The sequence below is a fragment of the Bubalus bubalis genome, chromosome 3 (genome assembly GCF_019923935.1).
Source record: "Bubalus bubalis isolate 160015118507 breed Murrah chromosome 3, NDDB_SH_1, whole genome shotgun sequence".
NCBI classification, from domain to species: domain Eukaryota; kingdom Metazoa; phylum Chordata; class Mammalia; order Artiodactyla; family Bovidae; genus Bubalus; species Bubalus bubalis.
Window position 1 is genome coordinate 82,658,100 of NC_059159.1, and position 7,370 is coordinate 82,665,469.

The 7,370-nt window shown below is 41.8% G+C and overlaps 1 pseudogene; it reads right to left on the minus strand.

The window, feature by feature from the left end:
- Positions 1-4,112, minus strand: part of LOC102401395 — a 45,241-nt pseudogene extending 41,129 nt beyond the window's left edge.
- Positions 4,113-7,370: the final 3,258 nt, after the last annotated feature.

The following is a 7,370-nucleotide window of genomic DNA, read 5'->3' on the forward strand; positions in this document are numbered from 1 at the left end:
AGGATTATGCCTCTCTCTAGAAATGGTAAGAGACCGTTGCTTCCATTCTCTGATTCATCTTCCTCTTAGGATTCTCCCACCAAGATTATTACAACCAGAAAAGCAGCATTCAAGGAGGTGCTTCTCTTTCTTTTATGCACTGAACTAAGATTGCTAAAAGATCTCACATTTGGGTTCACTTGGAATCACTCCAATCCTCAAAATTCTCCAAGCCAGGCTTCAGCAATACATGAACCATGAAATTCCAGATGTTCAAGCTGGTTTTAGAAAAGACAGAGGAACCACGGATCAAATTGCCAACATCTGCTGGATCATCAAAAAAGCAGGAGAGTTCCAGAAAAACATCTATTTCTGCTTTATTGACTATGCCAAAGCCTTTGACTGTGTGGATCACAATAAACTGTGGAAAATTCTGAAAGAGATGGGAATACCAGACCACCTGACCTGCCTCTTGAGAAACCTGTATGCAGGTCAGGAAACAACAGTTAGAACTGGACATGGAACAACAGACTGGTTCCAAATAGGAAAAGGAGTACATCAAGGCTGTATATTGTCACCCTGCTTATTTAACTTATATGCAGAGTACATCATGAGAAACACTGGGCTGGAGGAAGCACAAGCTGGAATCAAGATTGCCGGGAGAAATATCTATAACCACAGATATGCAGATGACACCACCCTTATGGCAGAAAGTAAAGAGGAACTAAAGAGCCTCTTGATGAAAGTGAAAGATGAGAGTGAAAAAGTTGGCTTAAAGCTCAACATTCAGAAAACGAAGATCATGGCATCTGGTCCCATCACTTCATGGGAAATAGATGGGGAAACAGTGGAAACAGCGACAGACTTTATTTTCTTGGGCTCCAAAATCACTTCAGATGGTGATTGCAGCCATGAAATTAAAAGACGCTTACTCCTTGGAAGGAAAGTTATGACCAACCTAGATAGCATATTCAAATAAAATTACAAGCTTCTGCACAACAAAGGGAACTATAAGCAAGGTGAAAAGGCAGCCTTCAGAATGGGAGAGAATAATAGCAAATGCAGAAACTGACAAACAACCAGTCTCAAAAATATACAAGCAACTCCTGCAGCTCAATTCCAGAAAAATAAACGACCCAATCAAAAACTGGGCCAAAGAACTAAATAGACATTTCTCCAAAGAAGACATCCAGATGGCTAACAAACACATGAAAAGATGCTCAACATTACTCATTATCAGACAAATGCAAATCAAAACCACTATGAGGTACCATTTCACGCCAGTCAGAATAGCTGCGATCCAAAAGTCTACAAGCAATAAATGCTGGAGAGGGTGTGGAGAAAAGGGAACCCTCTTACACTGTTGGTGGGAATGCAAACTAGTACAGCCACTATGGAGAACAGTGTGGAGATTCCTTTAAAAACTGGAAATAGAACTGCCATATGACCCAGCAATCCCACTGCTGGGCATACACACCGAGGAAACCAGAATTGAAAGAGACACATGTACCCCACTGTTCATTGCAGCACTGTTTCTAATAGCCAGGTCATGGAAGCAACCTAGATGTCCATCAGCAGATGAATGGATAAGAAAGTGGTGGTACATATACACAATGGAGTATTACTTAGCCATTAAAAAGAATACATTTGAATCAGTTCTAATGAGGTGGATGAAACTGGAGCCTATTATACAGAGTGAAGCAAGCCAGAAAGAAAAACACCAATACAGTATCAGATCAGAGAGAGCAAAAGAGACACAGATGTATAGAACAGTCTTTTGGACTCTGTGGGAGAGGGAGAGGCAGAGATGATTTGGGAGAATGGCATTGAAACATGTATAATATCATATAAGAAACGAATCACCAGTCCAGGTTCGATGCAGGATACAGTATGCTTGGGGCTGATGCACTGGGATGACCCAGAGGGATGGTATGGGGAGGGAGGTGGGAGGGGGATTCAGGACCGGGAGCACATGTACACCTGTGGTGGATTCATGTTGATGTATGGCAAAATCAATACAATATTGTAAAGTAAAAAAAAAAAAAAGAAAAGAAAAAGAAAAAAATTTTAAAAAAAGAAAGAAAATAATATCATGGTAATTTCTGGTATATTACATAGTAATTTGACATTTGCCTTCTTTATGAATTAATCAGCACAAGTCTAGTAAACCACTGTCCCTATAAAATTTCAGTGTTATTGACCATATTCCTTATGCTGTATGTTATACATCCCTGTGGCTTCCTTATTTCATTGGACATTTCTTTTTTTTTTTTTTTTTTTTTTTTTTATTTTTTAATTTTTTAATTTTTTTTTAATTTTATTTTATTTTTAAACTTTACATAACTGTATTAGTTTTGCCAAATATCAAAATGAATCCGCCACAGGTATACATGTGTTCCCCATCCTGAACCCTCCTCCCTCCTCCCTCCCCATTCCATCCCTCTGGGTCGTCCCAGTGCACCAGCCCCAAGCATCCAGTATCCTGCATCGAACCTGGACTGGCAACTCATTTCATACATGATATTTTACACATAAATTATATTTCAATTCAAAAAGCAATATACTTAATAATGCAATAAATATGATTATAAATGTTCAAAAAAAAAAGAAAGAAAATAATATTAGAAGAAAAAATAAAAAAGCAGAGACATTACTTTGCCAATAAAGTTCCAACTAGTCAAGGCTACGGTTTTTCCAGTAGTCACGTATGGATGTGAGAGTTGGACTGTGAAGAAAGCTGAGCGCCGAAGAATTGATGCTTTTGAACTGTGGTGTTGGAGAAGACTCTTGAGAGTCCCTTGGACTGCAAGGAGATCCAACCAGTCCATTCTGAAGGAGATCAGCCCTGGGATTTCTTTGGAAGGAATGATGCTAAAGCTGAAACTCCAGTACTTTGGCCACCTCATGCGAAGAGTTGACTCATTGGAAAAGACTCTGATGCTGGGAGGGATTGGGGCAGGAGTAAAAGCGGACGACAGAGGATGAGACGGCTGGATGGCATCACTGACTCGATGGACGTGAGTTTGAGTGAACTCCGGGAGTTGGTGATGGACAGGGAGGCCTGGCGTGCTGCGATTCATGGGGTTGCAAAGAGTCGGACATGACTGAGCAACTGAACTGAACTGAACTGAGAATTACTAAAACACAGTAAAACTTTGAAGAAACTTTACAAGCAAAAATTAGAGAAAACAAAATGTAAATAAATTATAGCATGAGGGAAGAATAAAGTGTAAATCCTTTCTATTTAATTGTATAGACATGCATTGACTATCTAGAGCGCTATCTACACATTGCCAAGTGTCGGGGGTTAATGTTGCCGTGATGGAACTGAGGTCCAGTCCTGCGCTACCTGGGGTTGCTCTGAGGAGTTCTGAGATGGAACAAAGGGGATAAAGGGATTCAACGCGGCTGCCCCTACTGTTGTCCGGGGCCGGGGCTGCCCCTGCCGCCCGTTTCCCTGAAACTGGGAAAAATTACCTCCCTGTACTTGGAGGGATGAGCGTAGTCCCATCCTTATGAAATTTAGATCTGTAGTCCTTTGCCCAATGATGCCGTTTCTGGCATCAGGGGCAAAGTGCCTTTGGGGGGGTTGGTATTAGTCTGTATTGGCACGGCTTGTTGTCCCTGCTTGGCAGGACATTGCCGGCAAAAATGCCCCATTTGGCCACAAGAGAAACATTTTTTATTTGTAGAATCGTTTCCATTAGGATTAATCTTTTTTTTTTTTAAGCCTGGGTGAGGCCCCCCTGAGGGGGTTTCCTCCAAGGAGCAGGCTCTGTATATTGTGCATACGTCTGCTTTAAAAGCTCCTTCGTTTCAAAAAACTCTTTATCTTTCTCAGCCTTAGGCAATGCTCTGGGAGGCTTTGGAGGCAAAGTGGAGAACTCCTGGGCCCTGGGAGGCACAAGCAGAGGTGGCGGCGATCGCCTTAAATCAGAAAGTGGTGGATAAATTTTTAAAGGTTTGCGTAGACGCGGAGGGAGCTCCCCAGGACGCCCTACCGCAGCGTCCTGCAGGCCCTCTCCTTCCTCAGGAGGTAGAGCACAATCTCCCTCCTTTTCTTCGTCAATGGCAGAAAACATGATCTGCGCAGGAGGTGGAGACCCACCATCCACCGCTATAGCCTCCCCCATAGGCTATCTAACAGCCTCATGACGGGGGTCCAGGACATTTCTAATCATATTCCACAGAGCAAAGGCATCTGCAGGAACATTTTGTGGCCCATGCAAAGTATAAAACAAATGTAGAAATTTAGACAGTCTTCCTGTGCTTACTTTAACGCCTCTATGGGCTAACATATGAAGTAATATTTCAATAAACATTTGTCTATTCTTAGATACAGAGAAACCCATTCTTCTAGAGAATAGTCTTATTGATCCTGTACCCTCCTCACCCTGCCTAAACTGCAGAGGGGTGCCAGACACCCACAGGTACAATCCTAACTGTCCCGCGTTACAATCTCAGATTACTTACTCTTCAGTGTCCCCTGTTCTGGGCGCCACTTAGCCGCGTTAGGCATTACTGATAGCCAAGAGCTCAGAACTTAGTGAGTGAAGCAGATATATAAACGTATAGTTAATATCTAATATTGTTAGTGCTAAAACAGATGTGTGGAAACAGTTACACTCTTGTGCAAGCATGTTTTAAGGTTTTCTGGCCTTACCTCGTTCCTATTCTAACTTGAAACCTACATTTTTATTTTATTTTATTTTTAAACTTTACAACATTGTATTGGTTTTGCCAAATATCGAAATGAATCCGCCACAGGTATACATGTGTTCCCCATCCTAAACCCTCCTCCCTCCTCCTTCCCCATACCATCCCTCTGGGTCGTCCCAGTGCACCAGCCCCAAGCATCCAGTATCATGCATCGAACCTGGACTGGCAACTCGTTCCATATATGATATTATATGTATTTCAATGCCATTCTCCCAAATCATCCCACCCTCTCCCTCTCCCACAGAGTCCAAGAGACCTACATTTTTAATTCAAAGGACCTCAAAGTTTTCAGGACACATGCCTAACTCCATCACTTTCTAAATCCCAGTCCACCTCCACATTTAAAGTATCACTTCATGTACAGCATCAACAATTCCACTCCTAGACACATTTCTTTGCAGTCAAAATGAAGACTCTATTTCTATTCCATTTTCTCCCCACTTCTTAGAAAGTAGAATATAACAGTTAAGAATACAGGCCTGGGATTGAGTCCAGCCTTCATTATTTGATAGTGTGACCCCAGGCAAATTATCTCACTTCTCTGAACCTCAGTTTTTATTTCAGTATTAAATGAGATAATGGATAAAAATGATTTACTGAATCTATTGCATGATAAATTTTCAATAAGAGTTTGCAATTTATTACATTACTCTTCCCCAGTTAATTAATCCAAAGACAAGCTCATCATACAAGTAAGACCTTGTTCTCCCTTCTCAGAGAATGCTATTATCTTCAGTCTCGCGCAATAGTACCACACATTAATCATACCATTCGCTTAACAAGAGTTACATATCTACTATATCCTGGTTGTTATTTAACCATTATCAAGCATTTACTGAAAATAATAGGTAGGTTTTGGAGGAAACTAGCTTCTTGAGGACATTTAAACCTATTTAATAATAATAATAGCAACCACCTATTGGGAAATGCTTTTGTGCTACTGCCATATGGTCTTTCAGAAATTTAGTATTTCCACATCAACAAGTGGACCTTTATTTCCCTTCCTTTTGAAACTGAATGTGATATTGTGACTAAGTCAACAAGAATGTAGCAAAAGAAACATGACTTTTAAGGGTTGACTGTGGCCATCTCTGGGGATGCTTGCTTTTGGAACCCAGCCATTACTCTGTAATTAAGCCAAGCAAACACATGGAAAGATGATATACAGGTATTCTTACCACAGCCCCAGTGATGCCTTCAGTAACAGCCAATATCAATCCCCAAACAAATGACCAAATGAGCCCTGAGATGGTTACAGTCCCAGCTTTCAAACTAACCCAAAAGATTCTATGTGTAACAGAGGTTCACTGTCCCCACTGCTCCCACTATCCTCTCTTCCACTATTCTTTTTTCACACTAGCCATTTTTTCTCTAAATCTAGTTTTTTTATCACTCCACACCTACAGCATTTCATAGAGATCATAACTACCATCCCTGCTTCCCTCTACTCCCCTAAAACAATCCAACATATAACTAATAACAGATCAATCCTCCTGAAATATTAATTTTATCCTATCACATATCTATTTCAAAGAACTCAAGAGCTTCGCATATTTGGGTACAGTATGTACAACTGCATAAACTCCAAGTTCAATTCATTTGCTAAGTAGTATCCAACTCCAGAGAAGGCAATGGCACCCCACTCCAGTACTCTTGCCCAGAAAATCCCATGGATGGAGGAGCCTGGTAGGCTGCAGTCCATGGGGTCGCTAAGAGTCAGACATGACTGAGCGACTTCATTTTCACTTTTTCACTTTCATGCATTGGAGAAGGAAATGGCAACCCACTCCAGTGTTCTTGCCTGGAGAATCCCAGGGACAGGGGAGCCTGGTGGGCTAACATCTATGGGGTCACACAGAGTTGGACACGACTGAAGTGACTTAGCAGTAGCAGTAGCAGCAGTATCCAACTTTCTGCAAACCCATGGACTGCAGCACACCAGGCTTCCCTGTCCATCACCAACTCCTGGAGCTTTCTCAAACTCATGCCCATTGTCAATGATACCACCCAACCATCTCATTCTCTGTCATCCCCTTCTCCTCCTGCCTTCAATCTTTCCCAGCATCAAGGTCTTTTCCAACTAGTTCTTTGCATCAGGTAGCCAAAGCATTGGAGCTTCAGCTTCAGCAACAGTCCTTCCAATGAATATTCAGGATTGATTTCCTTTAGGATTGAATGATTTGATCTCCTTGCAGTCCAAGGGACTCTCAAGAGTCGATCCCAACACCACAGTTCAAAAGCATCAATTCTTTGGCACTCAGCTTTCTTTGTGGTCTAACTCTCACATCCATACATGACTACTGGAAAAACCATAGCTTTGACTAGACAGACCTTTGTCAGCAAAGTAATGTCTCTTCTTTTTAATATGCTGTCTAGGCTGGTCAGAGCTTTTCTTCCAAGGAGTAACCATCTTTAATATTATGCCTGCAGTCACCATCTGCAGTGATTTTCAGTTCAGTCCAGTCACTCAGTCGTGTCCAATTATTTGCATCCACATGGACTGCAGTACGCCAGGCCTCCCTGTCCATCACCAACTCCCGGAGTTTACTCAAACTCATGTTCATTGAGTTGGTGATGCCATCCAACCATCTCATCTTCTGTCATCCCCTTCTCCTCCCGCCTTCAATCTTTCCCAGCATCAGGATCTTCGCAAATAGGTCAGTTCTGCACAT